The sequence below is a fragment of the Crotalus tigris genome, unplaced genomic scaffold (assembly GCF_016545835.1).
Source record: "Crotalus tigris isolate CLP2741 ecotype Arizona unplaced genomic scaffold, ASM1654583v1 scf7180000017947.1575755, whole genome shotgun sequence".
Classification (NCBI taxonomy): Eukaryota; Metazoa; Chordata; class Lepidosauria; order Squamata; family Viperidae; genus Crotalus; species Crotalus tigris.
This window is the reverse complement of record NW_024096739.1, coordinates 1,496,250-1,512,509: the sequence shown is the minus strand read 5'-3', so window position 1 is coordinate 1,512,509 and position 16,260 is coordinate 1,496,250. Positions and strand designations below refer to the sequence as shown.

Here is a 16,260-nt window from a genome sequence, read left to right as displayed (position 1 = left end):
AAAAAAAGAAAAGCTTCTCTGACCGCGTTCCGGCTAAATGCCGCCTGTGCCTCCGTTGCATCTCTTTTCTGCCTCCTTCCGTTGCTTGCAGGGAGGTGGCACATCGATGTTGCGCCCTCGAGTGTGGCTGTGATTGCACGGTCTGCGTCGTGGAAGGAGGGAATCGGTGGAGGTGGAGGGGGGGGGAGAGACCGGATTGCGAATGCTGCCATCCTCTTCGACATGCTTGAGGCTCCCTTTTTTTCCCCCAGCATGTGCGGCGCGGGTGGGGGAAGGAAGGGAGGGTGTCAGCGAGGGAGGAAAGCCCCGTTATGACTGCAGAGTTGGCGCTGGAAATGTGGAACAGGCTGCGGTACAATCAATGGAGAGCAGCCTCCTCCTGTACGCCCCCCCTCCACCCTTCCATAGCTAGAGGTATCGGGTGGTGTTGGAAAAGGCGGGATTCGTGACTCAGTCAGAGTATCCAGGTCTCCGAGAGAAGCAGGCACCCTTCTACACCTCTGCAACTCTTTGCTGCATCCATTCCGGGCAGTAGTTGTATTTAACCTATTTCTCAAACAAAGAAGAGGAAAAAAAGAGGATTGCTTCTGCTTCTATCGCGGGAAAAAGGTTTTTTCCTCCTGGGATGTCTGTCTATTCTGTTATGGCTTTGTGTATCTGTGTGTTGTCCTTTTTTTTCTTTTCTGCAGCTCAGTTCAGTTTTGCATAGACATATACCTAATGAGTGTGTGGCTTCACGTTAAAACTGCGGTTGCTTGGGTTTATGACCATCGAAGGCAAAAATACCAGCCCCCACCCAAAATGCACCGCAGCCAAGTCGGTGGAATGAAGAAATGAGTGTAGCGAGTCAGTAGGGGGCGCGTTCTCAACATTGGGTAAGGCTGCTGCAGAGGGGGGGAGGGGCCCCAGATGCACAGATAGGAGTTGCTACACAGCGCCTTCTATAGGCCTGGGAAAATGGGCCTATCCCTGCAGGCCGAGTTGCTCTTACGAGCTGACAGCAGCATAGGCAAAAGGTTTAGTGAGCAAGAGCAACGATTTAAAAAAATCTGGCCCTCTCTTGGAAACTCATGACCAAAGGTGTCATCTGATGTGGTACCTAAAATCTGTGTCATCCTTGACTCACATTACCTGTCTGAAGATTTTGCTGAAATTCAGTGAGGTTGATCTTCAGTGTTTCATTAAAGCTATCTGATACTAGTTTAGAAAATGGAACTATACTGGGTTTCCTAAATCAGGCATTCAAATGGAAGAATGTAAAGTTCAGTGCACAGAGTGCTTGACCCTTTTGTAAACCATGATGAGGAAGGGACTGCACTTAAAATGTGTTACTGGAGATAAACATATAACTCGAATGGTTGAGTCTCATCATGACAATAGAGATAATTAAGGGTTTCTATCATAGTGCTTTTCAATAGACACTGATTTTGTTGGCAGCTACATGCTGTTTGGATAACTGGATAGCTTAATAGTTGGTTACTGGGCTTTTTTGTGGTTACTATCTGATAGAGACTTGTATTATAGAAAATAAAAAATTAAAATATGTTCATTTTGTGACACAAATTTATTTTCTTAAATGTCAATATTTAGTAGAGAAAATAGGTAAAATGGAAACAATACCTCATGTGTTACATATTAGTTCACATGGAAGCAATTCTTATAAAACTGTCAAATTCAATTTCTTCCTTTAGGAGCTCAACCACCACTTCCTCCATCTGAACAGAAGTGGTCATTTAAGTACATGACTATAGTCATTTAATTGCTAAAATGATAATTGAGAGATGTGGAGAGTTATTTTATTCAACTTTTAAAAAAACAACCAAAAATAATTGTTTCATAGGAAATACAAATAGTTGCATTCCAACTATCATAAGCAATGACTTAAAGAAATCAAATAACCTTGGTTTCAAAGGTTCATGTTGCCATTTTGAGTATCACTGGTTTGTGTCATTTTGAGGAAGATTGTAGAGTGCCTTATAAAATGGTTCTATAAACCATATTTAGCCATGGTTTATAGAACAAATAGTAATCTAGTTTGTGCATAAAAGTTTAAACAGGCCTGTTCAGACCACAGCCTATCTTAGAAGAAAGTAAGCTGTGTAGCTTAGCAAAATGTATGAATCAGGCCATTGATTCAGGCATATATCTTGAATCCAGGTATAAATATGGAAGTTTACAGAGTTGCACTATATTTAATTTAAAAAAAAATACAATGTTGAAAATCATATGTGAGACCAAGTCATCTGAAAGATATTGCTATATTAGTTATGTGTGAGAGATGCCTGTTCAGCTAGTAAAGTATTTCTACTACAACATACGTCTTGTGTGTATTTTGAGTAAATAAGGTTTTGCAAGTATACATCTGTTTCAGCAGTGTCCAAATCATTATGTCAAGAAAGTTGTAAAGGAATCTGGAGTTTTCAATATATGCTATAATAAGATTGTTAAAAACAAATATTACAAACTAACGAATACATTGCAAAGGAAAAATTGTCTGAGTTCTTATTCCAGGAATGAAGCTTCGTAATTATTGGGAAAGATAGGAACATAGAATACATTTCTCAGAGAAATATTTGGAACAGAAAAAACATGTAGTATATTTATATGAGTTGAAGTAAGTTTTTGTTACATCAATGATAACAGTGTCTTATCATCCCATGAATGAAGAGAGCTCAGAACTGATTACCGTTACATGCTTTGCATTTGGAGGGTGGGTGGCATGTTCAATTCTTAGCTTCAACTGAAGGATTTCCTGTACCAGTTCTAGAAGTATCTCTGCCTGGAGTGCCCTGTATGTTGGAAAGGACATCAGCTAGATGGACAAGTAGCCCAATATACTTTACTTTTCACATTTCGGTGTAGATAGACTAAACACATTCCATTGTCATGCTGAACCAGAGTTTGGGAGCAAAATTTAACGTGTATTGGTATACCACTGCTCCATCATTCTGACTACAATGCAGCCAAAACAAAGTGATTAAAAAGAAACCTTGGAAATTCCTTCTATGAATTGTTTAGCAAGATGACTGCACTAATAATTCTGATTGTTTCCATCTTCACAAGTCAAAGAGTTGATAGTAATGACTTGTTTTTGCTTTCCAACTCTGGTTGGTTAGGGGAAGAAAGGAAGAGTTCTTGGTTTAAGCATTACATTACCACTAAAAATGTTCCATTTCAGGGAAAGTCTAATGAGCATGAGCAACCAGCAATGATATAAGCTTGCAGCTTGGTTAAGGCAAGCTAACTTCTGAAAAATTGTCATTGGTAGTAATAATCAGAGATGTATTTCTATCTCATTCATGTTAGAGTTTCAGACTCTAAATCAAGTTTAAGTAAAGCACCAAATTATGCTGCAATTAACTTAGAAAGATGGAAATAGAAATAGTAGTAAATATGATAGTTGAGTTATATAAATAGTTATCCATCTATTATGCTACAAGGGCATCATAGTTGGAGTTTGTGGCAAGCAGGACAGTATCAGGAGTTGAAAATATCTCTCCTGTCTAGTTCTCCAGTTTTGTATTAGTGATTCTCTGGCTTGGTGAACAAAAAGCCAAAATAAATGCACTCATTGTAAGCATTTGGTTCATTTTTCAAAACAAGTACATTACAGGTAGTATTCAACTTAAGACCACAATTGAGCCAAACATTTTTATTGCTAGGTGAATCTTAAGTGAATTTTACCCCATTTATGACTTTTCTTGCCACAGTTGTTAAATGAATCACTGCAGTTCTTAAGTTAGTAACATGGTTGTTAACTGAATCTGGCTTTCCCATTCACTTTGCTTGTGAGAAGGTTGCAAAAGGTGATCACGTGACCCTGAAACATGCAATTATAAATATGACTCAGTTGCCAAGTGTCTGAATTTCAGTCATGTCATCACAGGGATGCTGCAATGATCATAATTGTGAAAAACCGTCAAGTCAACTTTTTTCAGTGCCATTTTAATTTTGAATGATCAGTAAATGAATAAGTCGAGGACTACTTGTATAGCTGATTGAAATGTTTCTTTATATATACTACTTATATGGCATTACAGATGTTTAAGAGAATTTAAACATATTGTAGGATTCAGGGTTTAATACAACATGGTTTATTCCCACAGAATGTGATGTTGAAAGCAATGAGTGTAGTTGTCTCCCAGTTCTATTAACAGGGTAGGATAGATTTTGATGAATCAGTTTTTGAAGTTTAAATACATTGATTACAATCTTTATTTTTCTTCAATAGATTTAGATGTTATGTGCTCAGTTGAAGATTGATTCTCATGTTCAAATGTGTCCTTATGTCGTATTTATATTAATATGCCAGTCTGCAGCAAAATGTATTAAATAATTGGATTTATATTCTTGACTGGCTAAAATGAATGTTGATGGTTATAGCTCAACATATGGGGGCTTGACTGTTGTTTGAATCTGCTTTATGCCCATCACATTAAACTGAGTGCCAATTTTTGTGTGAACACAGCAATATAATTTTGTATAAAAAAGTTGAACAAAAATCAAAAAATCTCTATGGCTATATTCATTAGTATTGTTGAATTTATTGGTAGTTATCTGCATACAGAAAATAACATGCTTGGAGATCTACATCTACATTGTATGTGAGAAATGACAGTCAATACTAAAACTCATCAGTTTATAGAATCAGTTTAATGGTCTTGTATCTCTTCATTTTAACTGTTTAAACTGTTTAAGCACTAATCTAATCTTTACTGTTGTCATCACAGAGCATAAACATTAACAAAAAAAATGTTTTGTCTGATCTGGTCACTCAGCCTGTGTGCTCTTCTGGATGCTTAATAGAAAATTGCTTAAGTTGGGAGCGTATTAGGGATACGGTTTATGATGATCGTTCCTTTGGATGTAACTGCAGTAGAAATGCCCTATGACAGTGGTGGCGAACCTATGGCACGGGTGCCAGAGGCAGCACTCAGAGCCCTCTCTGTGGGCACGCGCGCCGTCGCCCCAATCTTAGGCCTTCAGCTGGGTTTTATAAAAACTTTTCGCTTTAGGTTTCCGACGCCGTATGCAAAAAAAAAAAAAAAGGTTCAATCAATCAGTCAATTTCAATTTCTTGCGGGGGGGGGAAAAAAGATCTTGCAAAGTTGGAATTGATTGATTGAACTTTTTAGTCCCACCCAATCTGCTGTTACCACTGCAGCCACGTCCACCCAATGGGCCACACCCACCCGGCACCCGATGATGCATAAGTGGGTTTTGGGTTGCAGTGTGGGCACTCGGTCTCTAAAAGGTTCACCATCATTGCCCTATCTATGAGCTTGATTCCTACTCACTGTTATTCTCATAAACAAAGATGGATCAAACCACAACTTTCACAATGTTCAGAAAAATGCTTAAACTTCGATGATTATTTCTCACTGGAATATTAAACAGCAATTTTATTTGTGAATTGATAGGGAAACTGATTTAATAAAAGTGGGAAATATTTGCTGGAGGGAGGTTCAACTTCACTGTTGATTTTTGCTCTCACAAAGCATACTTCTTTATAAACTATAATGTCCAAGTTGGCCAACAAGTTTGATTGCAGAATGTTATACTTGAAGAATGCATCTTTTCTAGTTTAATGTTTTTCTCTCCATCAAGCTTTAGCTCTAATTATATTGAATCTTGAGGTGCCTTAAGATTGCTACTATATTTCATTAGATAATTTCTAATACAATTTATATAGCTGAGTGTGTTAGATTACAATATTTTTATTTCCTTAATCCATGCTGGTTTGAATTATGTCAATTTTAATCTTGTGCATATCTTGTGCAAGAGAGCGTAAGGATAGCAAATACTATTGTTTTGAAAAGCTTCATTCATTCTAGTGCAGTGGTTCTCAACCTGTGGGTCGGGATCCCATTTGGGGTCGAACAACCATTTCACGGGGGTCGCCAAACAACGCAGTCCGTCATTTTTTCCCCCTTTTCCTTAGCTGTGCTACTCCCTTTTATTCTATTGGCTTTTGAAAGCCAATAGAATAGACTCTCTTGAATAGAGTCTAATTCTATTGGCTTTCAAAAGCCAATAGGAATTGTCCAGGCTGTCTCTGCCCTGCTGAGCCTGCCAAAAGTCCCATTCTGCAAACGGTGCTGCACCAGTTGAGTAGTCCTCGACTTACGACCGGTTGAGTAGTCCTCGACTTACGACTGGTTGGGGGGTTGCGGCATTAAAAAGGTTGAGAACCACTGTTCTAGTGGCTATAAAACATGAATAAACATAAAATAGACTATATTTAAAAAAATAATAAAGTATCAACATTTTCATTAATGAGAGAATGATTATAATACGCAAGTTGATCTTCAATATATTTGGTTTTATTATTTTTAAATTCACTATGCTGTGAAAATTACTGTGAACTGCAGCATCACTTTGGGATACAGCCCAATCAAAGATATTTTTTGGGAAATTATTTGACTAGCAGAATTAAGCATATATTTACAGCTGCAGTAAGTGGATTATCACAAAAAATGTTGAACTACTTTCAGTTTGGTTTACTTGGATTTTGCTTAACATGTCTAAGATACTTTAGTTTGCAAACCATGGTTTTAATTCAGCATGTTATATAAATACATCCAATTATTCTTTGCATTACAATTCTATACAAACTTTATTAGAGATAAAAGTGATTAGGAATGTTCAAATAACAATTTTAGGCTGTTTGCCAGAATACTTATGGTTTGTGCCACAAGTTTCTTATTTTTTGAGGTTTAATGTTCTGCTCTTCAGTAGTGGCTTTCCAGGTTGACAGTTTTAAGAACTGTTATAAAACAAGTATTGATTTGTTGTATCTCATAAATGCTCAGATCATTCCATGTAAATAACTGCTGTGACAATTGCCCAAACCAACAAATCAGGGCTTTCATCACACATATGTATGCCATTTTGTTGGCTAGATTTGCATATAATACTAAGTTTAGATCCATGCATTATAGTAAGCTACATAATAAGCAAATCACAGTATAAATTATTCCATTAATATCATCATAAGAAAGTTGGAAGAGTAAGTGTGATAATGACTTGTCTAAGATAACTCAAAAGAATAGGATGAACTTCACTTGCAGTTGTCAGAAACATTTTATAAGCTCATCTATACATTTTCTACAGTGGAGTTGACCTAAAAGTTATAGTTATTTGTGGGATGTATCTGTTTGGGATCAATATAACTACAATCATGGTTGACAGGTATTAGTCTTCATAGTGGCATGTTCTGATTGTTTGCACACAGACATATTTGTATATGTAGAGAAAAAAGGTTGCTTATATGAATGAAAATTATATTCTATTAATCCAAAACTTGATTACATTTTCAAAAGTCTTAACATTTTCCATGTTTTTATCATTGAATAAATTGTGTTTTTATAAATTTTGCAAGCTTGAATACTGCATTAAAAGTCACATTTGTGTAACTATAAGGAAATGGTTAATTCCTTTTCTTTTAAGATGTTGGCTACATGTCCACTAGATGGCATTTTAGCTGCTAGTGGAAAATTCCAGAACTTGCCATGAGTGAAGAATATGTGAGTAGGGAAGAAAGAGCAGTTTGCTGGGCTCCAGAACAAATTCAAGAGCTTATATTAAAAGAATATGTGTTTAGCTTAATATTTTTCTACAAACATCCTATGAAATAGGAAGCACTTTTGATGACCATATGAGCCATTAGCAATTGCATCCAACTTGAGGTGAACCCCCCCCCCCAAATATTAATATATGGATTACCTGAACAAGGGTGAGGTTTATTTAAGTGCACATCAGTTCAGCCCTTAGTGAGAACAAACATTTGTTTCTGTTTTGCTACTGTTTTTAATAGAAAGATTTCCTCATCATTAATGAAAATTTCAAGTTTTAGAAATTAAAGTATTCAAACTATAATTCCTTCAAATAAATCTAAAAATCAGTGTGTTTAATCTGCCTCAAGGAATATTACCTGTTAATGAGATACCACTTAGTAATTCTGGGACATACAGTGAATGATAGTGACCAAATTACAAACATGATGAAACTGATAAACATTTATTCGTAGTTCAAAATGTGTAATCTTTTATCAGCAGATAAAGTCTAGAAGCATTGACTCTCAAAGTAATTTTCAGTAAAAGCTTATTTAGGAATACTGCTACTTTTGCTCCAAATATCCTAGTTTACGTTCTAAATAGTTTTATATATAAGTAAATATGCAAATTATTGTTTCACTTCTCAAGCTAAGTTGTTGAAGCTTACACCTGAAATTGAACTCAAGTAGATTATTATTGATGTTTGTTTTCTGATTAAATATTGGGACTGGAAAAAGTGTACATGATAGCATTGTGGCACGAATAACTGTCATTTCTAGTTTCAGTTTGTTTTTTCCTGATGATCAAATACTTGATTGTTGCAGAACAGAATTAATAAATTTAAAAATAATTGCAATTTCAGACAACATGGTTTATCTGCTAAACGTAGTGTACCATACTCATATTTGAGCCTGGGCTGATTTTTTGAAATAGCCTCCTATGCAGATTTATGTACGAAATTTGGGTGGCTTTTTGTTAAAAGGAAATTGAATTTGTATAATGTATAGAAAACCACCAAAAATAGCTAAAGCATGGTACACTGTTTGAATATTGCTGTGAAGGAAACAACATGAATGAGTATATGTATCATTAGGATTTGAGTTTCTTTTATATTGTTGTAAAAGGTCAATCTGTATTTCTCTTGGTTTTCTTTTTAATAGCGTTATCTTGCCTGAGCACTTTCTATGAGCAACTGTGGATTCATCTGTTTGAGGTTCTGTGAACCACTTTTCATGGAACTTCCAAGTTAAACTGAATCTATTTTATCTAATGTATTTTTGTTGTGATCTTGCTAGTGAAAAAAATAATAATGAACAATTCTCAAAATATAAGAAGTTATTTATTGATAGAAGAACATTTTGGTTTGGTTTGCTCTTAGAGCAATACTCATATAATCTTGAATAGTTATAAAGGGATTTTTGATCTTATCTAGTAGCCATCTCCTGCAGTATATAACTGAGTTACAATATATGAAAAGTGCTCTGGATACTTATAATTTCACCTTTTTTAAAAAAAAAAAGGTGCATTGTAAATTGGACAGTTTGTATAAATAAAGATGTTTAATATTTTTAAATCACAGTAAAGGTGATTTATACTCTACTATACTCATGGTTTTGACATCATCTGTTGTACTCTACCGGATAACACCTCACAGAGATTTGCTCTATGTAGGCAGAGAATTATCTCAATTTGGGAAAGTTCTACTGTCTTGGACATTATACAGTAGCTGAACAGGCAGTGGAAGATGGTCCCTAAAATTATTGGAACAATCTCTTGCCTGTGGAAGATGGTCCCTAAAATTATTGGAACAATCTCTTGCCTGGATGTTTTGTATACAGAATGCTTTTACAGGTAGGATTGGAAAATTGTCAGCCAAGATTTTCAGCAATTCTTTGTCAAATGGACTATTGATTTGACTCAATATAAGCTAGAAGATTGTAAAGTAATGTTATTGTTTTTCTTTGTATTCATTTTTATTTGCTTTTAGATTGTAAACTTTTTCTGTGAAAGAGGAGTAGAGTGTTGCTTTTTCTCCCCATCCCTAGCATTGCTTTCAACATTGTCCTAGAGATTTCCCAGAGCCAAATAAAGTTTTATTCATGTTTTGGGCTATAGGAGGAAGGGAGATATGACCAAAGTAATGCTTTTTCATCTTTTGGCCTAGAGATAATCTAGGCTGTTGATACAATTCTTTATGTAGAAAAAAAGGGTTCTGGGGGTCTGGACAGAAATTCTAGAGACAGGCCGTACCTGATGGTGTTGAGTACCCAAGCGTCTATAGTGGTGGCCTCCCATTTGCAGATGAAGAGGGATAGTCTGTCACCAATGGGGGAGTCCTCCCTCAAGTCACTTATTTCTTCTAAAGGGACGGCCTCCCGTGCCTTGAAAGGGCCACTTGGACTGGAACAGTTGTCAGGGCCTAGGACCAGAGCATTCCAATTGGCGGTCAGGTCTGGGAGGAAAGGAGCGGGGAGGCTGAGTCCACTCCAGTCCTGATCCCGAATGAAATGGCTGTCTGTGGGAGTACAGGTTAGACCTGTCCGCCCTTCTGGTAAGGTGGGACATCACCTTACGCTTGTCTCAGTTCTCTACTAAGTAGGGGTTGAGGGCTTCTCCAAACAATTGTTTGCCAGTGTAAAGGGCGTTGGCTAAGTGCCACTTTGATTTTAAGTCCGCTCGCCATTGCTTGAGCCATAGGAGCCTGCGAGCTGTTACATTTGAGCCTATGGCTCAGGATGAGAACCTGGCGGTGTGTAGTGACGCTTCCGCCATATATTCAGATGTTGCCACTAGCTTACCCAGGTTCTGGTGTGCCCGCACCTGCAACAGGAGAATCATGTCCTGGAGCTTTCGAAGCCAAATGATAGAGGTTCTGGCAAAGAAGGATGTGGATGCCTTTAACGACCATGTTGAGACTTGGTGAGACCTGCGTAAGGAAAACTCAGATTTCTTGTCCTCCACCTTTAAGGTTTCAGCCATGTCCCCCGACATCGTGGAGGAGGAAAAAAGCGTTGTTAAAAATTCATCCACAACCAGTAGTTCTGAAAAGGAGGGGGCCACATTAAACAGTTTCTTTTCCGTTCCCCCCGGTGTGGGGAGGTTGCCTGGTGTTACCCATTGCTTTTGTACAGTATTGAGAAAGAAGGGCGGGCAGGGGATGTCTCTGTGTGACAACGGGTTCGGAGAATAGTGGATTCGAGCCCTGGGAGGTGGAAGGAACCAGTTGCGGCTCTGGATCAGGATCAGTTTTGGCAGAGGTGGTAGCCTTAAGGACAAGGGTCTGGAGATGATTCTTCATCCTCTGATAGTTGTACCTCTTGTGGCCCATACTCCTCAGAACCTGACTCCCTGTCCTGACAGGACCGTCAGAAAAGACAGAAGCTGGATATTCTGGAGATGGGGTCATTGGAGCTAAGGATTCCTGCCAGGGCCGCTGGTAAAATGAAGAGGAAATACCCTGGGCAAATGCATGAGCATGTAATGCTTGGAATTGTTGTGGCCACGGCCTGAGGTTCAGTGAGGCGAAATCCAGCTGCCATGGACATGACCTCCGGCCCCAACTGGACCCTGGGAGAAGGGGAAACCCATCGAGGGCATTGACACTGGTTGAGGGGCATCGCCTCCTCCTGCCCGGCGTCCCCTTCCAGGGACCAAGCCCGTTGGGCTAGTGAGTTGGAGGAAGCAAGCTGTGGCCCAAAAAGTGACACCTCAGGTGGAGCGGGGAAAACCTGGCCCGTCTCATCTGTGTTCAGTTTCTGAACCTTGAAAAGTTGTCTTTCCAATGTTTGGTGTCTCCTGGTGGCCTCTTTTTCAGCTGCCTTAAAGGGTTTTTTGCTTGAATTGGCCTTGGGCCTCCCCGCAGCCTCCAATTTGGAGGATTTATGTTTCTTTTTGGCGGGGGAGTCAGGAACCCCTGTGCGGGCTGAAGCAGTATGTTGTCTGCCATCACTGCAGAGATATCTCAGTGGTGTTCTGAGAGAAATCTCAAGAAGTAGGAGCAGAGCACTGGTTTGTGATCGTGTGCGAAAGTGTTGGAGACCAGCGAGTGCTCCAGGTGGTGGTGGCTGCCACCAGTAATGCTCCTGATGGCTGACAAAGCCTGAAACACTCGCACTGCATAGGGTCTGGCGTACGTTGGTGGCAAACTAGCAACTGGTGAGTACCAGCACACGCGTGACTCGTTTAGTGGTGGCCAATCACCTTTGTGACGAGGGCCTGCACACATGCGTAGGTGGTGGTGGCAGAGCCAAAGGCAGGCCAGCACACTTTGCAGTTAAAATACTTGGAGGAACTCTGTTGAGGCCTGGGTAGCCGTGACTGATTGTTCACTGGGAGGGATTATAGCCCTGAAAAAGGGCCTCAGGCTCAAGTTCCTATTGATCCAATACACAAATTGTGAGGAAGGAGTTAATTTATCCTATCCTTTGTCACTCTCCCTGCGAGCTCAGAGCGATGGCGGAGGCCCCTAAAATGGCACCTGCCAATTGAAGTTGATTAGAAAGAGCCCTGAGTCACTGAGGCTGTTCAAGCACTGGACAGGGAGGCAAAGGCAAGGGATAGTCAGTGGATGCAGTGTATCTTTTGACCCAATCCTCAGTTGCAGGCAATTTGAATGAAATGAGACTGAGCGGTCTAAGTTAAAGCCGGAGCTGCCGGTAGCTTTGACGGGAAAAAACAGCTTGTTACGCGGCACGCAAAATGACCACCGCGATGAGCACGCCAATAACTGAACAGCAACAAGAACTGAATGACAACGAGGGATTTTTGACAGGAGCGGCAATTGAAGTCTGCCGCTTAGTTGGTCGGCTGAAGTCCTACGATGCACGTTGCTGAGGCTCGCGATTGAACTGAGCAGTCCCCAAACGGCCGGGAGGCTTGTAAGTAATTTGGGATCCTATCGATCCAAACGACCAGTTCTCAACGGCCTTGACAGCGTCGCTGTTCTAGGGGACCATGCTCAGCCTCCAAGATTGGTTAGGGCTGAATTAGGGATTAAGGGAAAAAAACTGCTGCTGAGTGGTTAGATCAGGAGTGTCAAACTCAATTTCATTGAGGGCCGCATCAGCATTGTGGTTGCCCTCGGGGGGGGTTGTGTGGCCAGGGTGGGTGTGGCCTACTGGGTGAGTGGATGGAGTGGGTGTGGCCTATTGGGTGGGCATGGCTAGATCTATATCGTTCGATTCAAGGGGGCCTGTGGGGGCCTGGGCAGGAGTGGGACAGATCTGAGGGTCTCTGGCAGAAGGGGGTGGGACCGGGGCAAGTGCCAAGGCATGGTCCACTGGAGGAGCCTCACTGTCTGCTGAAACCCTTCCCCCAGAGCCATCAAGCCAGATAGGTGAAGTAGGCGAGGGCCATTTGCTGGCCATTTCCAGGCGATGCTGCATTTCTTCATTCCTCACAAAGGGTGGCACCTCCCCAGCATGCACCCAGGGGGCGGGGCCGATGCAGCAGGGGCTGATTCCTCGCTGTTTCCAGACAGCCTTGTGGAGCTAAGACTGAATGTGTTTCAGCATAGATGGCCACCACAAAATTGTACATTGGCTCCCAGCTGGCCCAGGGGCCGTTCCCTCACTGTTTCCAGGATGGTTTCGCGGGCCACATGAAACCACTTTGCGGGCCGCATCTGGCCCCCGGGCCTTGTGTTTGACATGTGTGGGTTAGATGCAGTGGTTATTTCAGCGCTGTGATGAAAAACGAAGAATCCACAAATGGAACCATACAACCTGTCCTCTAAGTCTGTAACTGGAGCCAACTCTATTGCGTCTTATTGGGTGGAGACTGGGTGGGACTCTAGCCCAGCAGGAGGCGTGGCAAGTTTCAGACTTAGTCTAATTGGGCAGGAAGATGAAGTAAACCCATTCGTGCATTCTCCATCCTCATCCTGGAGAGTAGTAAAGTACAACTTCTAATTTCTCAATATGTAAACCTTTTAATAGATTGTCATCAAGTAGTGAATTTCTGCTCACTTTTAATATAACAGCAGGTCTTCAAATCCCACACTATGAAGTATACTTGTATAACCATGAAATTCTATGATGGATTAATAGCATATTGCCTCTAGTTATTTTAGGAAAACAGCCAATTGGAAGAGGTTATTCAAGAATTACAAGTAAAAATACATGAATAACAGATAAGGATGAAGACAATCATTCAACCACCACATGTCTATTCCAAACTATAGAGGAGGTCTGCAAAGAATCAGTAGGTAATGCAAGGAGATCAAAGGTGGAAAAAACAAGGTTTAAGCACTCAACTCTATCTCCTCTCTTCTAATTCCCCATTCAAGTTGAAAAAAATTGACCGCATAAGCATCAATGAGCAGAAACAAAAGAAAGGCACTAGTCTGTGCAAATGGCCCCAGGATACATACAAAGGCATCCAGGATGTTATATAGGCAGATGCTTTCCTTTTAATAATATAATAGATACAATAGAGACAAGACTAATCATTAAAAATTTTCTGATGAGCCCTGGTAAACAGGGCTTCTAAGAATTCCTTAAAAGACTTATGTCAATATATTATCCCACTTTAATTAATCATAGAGTAGCATGTTTATTTAATATTATTTAGAAGTTATAAAAAAGAAAGGATTCATTATTTAAGGAAAAGTATTGATATACTTTGATATAATTTAGATTTGACTAACTCATATTTTAAGTATGACATATACTCTGATAATTTGGAAAAAAAAAGGTGGTATGGCAGGCCAACTCAAAAACAACTCTCTAGCTTATGAGTAAATTTTAGATTATTACTAATAGTTAATATGGTAGAATTTATATTAGTTTTAGTTTTATGGTTTAATTATATTATTATTTTCGTATTTAATTTGTTAATATTTATTTTGAAAAGGAGTTAAAGTATGTTATGGATTTGATTGTTTGTATAGTTGGGTAATGTTAGTTAGAATATGATTGTTTATTTGTAACCCTGTAATCAGCTCTGGGAAGTGGGGGGGGGAGGGATTTGGGGTATATATTGTATAAAATCCTTAAAACTTTTAATAAAAAAACAACTCTCATCAGCATACAAACAAGGCATTCATCAATAACACTTATTAAAAACAAACTCTCAGTCAACCATCTAGCCCAATACCCATGAGAACGGTGAAGTCTTCACACCTTTACAACAGACCAACAGGGCTGGAATATTCAAATCTGGGTGGGGAAGGGGCAAGGAATTCCATAAGACGGGTGCAACAACACAAAATACATGCTTCGCAGGTCCCATAATGGACTCAGCAAATGCTTTAACTATAGTGACTCACAAAATATGCCAAAGTAATATATACATTTTGTAAAAATACAATCTATATAAAGATTTAAAGTTAAAGGAAAGATGTACAAATATATTGATTGTAGGATTCCCTTATTGTATTTTATGCTTTTTCCCTATAAAGGAATACATTGCTTATCTTGACTATGCCAAACTTTTCATGGCTATCTGCATTAGTTCCTCTATAGAACTGTTCAATTTCTTGCCCAGCCCCAGGAATCAGGGCAAGTTCAACCTCATGAAGAGGCCATACGCCACCTCTTAGAGATAAGGGCCATAGAACCAATGTCGGCTGGACAATTAAAAAGGGGGTTCTACTCCATCCTCTTTGTGATACCAAAGGCCTCAGGAGGATGGAGAGCCATACTCGATCTGAAGGGACTGAATTCTCCAGCATGATAGATGTAGCATCCACCGATAATCAAAGCCTTCCTGCTCAGCTTTAGAGTAAGATTAAACTTTAGCCACGCCTCCCTTGGGCGTTCCCAGTTTTGTCTTAATCTCGGGCTCAGCAAGACACAACTTTGATTGTTCCTCGGTTTACTTAGATTGATTCTTTAGAGTTGGCACTGGATAAACAATTCTCCAAAGCACAACAGCTCAGGTCCAGCGAAGCTGAAGTGGTTCCCCCTGTTTCGCTGGGCAACTCCCCATTTGAGTCCACACCTGTGCCATCTTATCAGGCTCCCAGAGCTTGGTCTCCTCAAGGGGGAAAAGGCCGTTCCCCCTCCGGTCCCCCTCCTCCTCCTCCTGTTATTCCTTCTGTTATTCCTTCTTCGTCTCCTCATCCTGATCCTGCTTCTTCCACTCCACAGATTTCTCAAGCAACAGGGACTGGTGCTGGCCCAGTAGAGCGTGCATTATGGGCGCAATAGTTCCAGACCTTTATGCACTGGGCCTTTGACCAGTTTATGTCATCTTCCATGGCACAGGGGATTCCACAGGTACTGCCTCCCTCATACTTAACCTGTAGGCCACGCTGGTCAGGCCCAGTCAACGGGCTCTGGTGTATCTGAGACTTCATCTCAGCTTGGAGAGGCGGAATCTGAGGACCTGGAAACGACTGACATACCTATGTCTGAGGATGAGGAAGCTATCCCCGATACGTCCCCTACATCAGGGCTTTTTGACCCTTCTCTGTTCAGATCCCTTTTACTAAAGGCTTGCACCATGGCAAACCTGGTTACAGAGCAGGAGCCTAAACCATCTTCCTCCACAGCACAGGAGTCAAATCCGCTGTTTATAATGAAGGTAGTGGAAGAAAAACAGATTCCTTGCCCGGCTGTTTTCCATGATACAGTGGAGAAGCAGTGGTCTTCACTAGCCACTTTACCTACTCCCAATAGCACAGAAAAGAAATTGTTTAATGTCTCATCATCATTTTCTTCCCACCTAGAGGTACCTATAGTAGACACTCCCTTGTCCTCAC

The 16,260-nt window shown here is 40.2% G+C and overlaps 1 protein-coding gene across 2 annotated transcripts in view; it reads left to right on the top strand.

Annotated features, from left to right (window-relative positions):
* Positions 1-16,260, top strand: part of LOC120308785 (activity dependent neuroprotector homeobox) — a 57,950-nt gene that overhangs the window by 409 nt on the left and 41,281 nt on the right. The gene's annotated exons all lie outside the window — the stretch shown is intronic.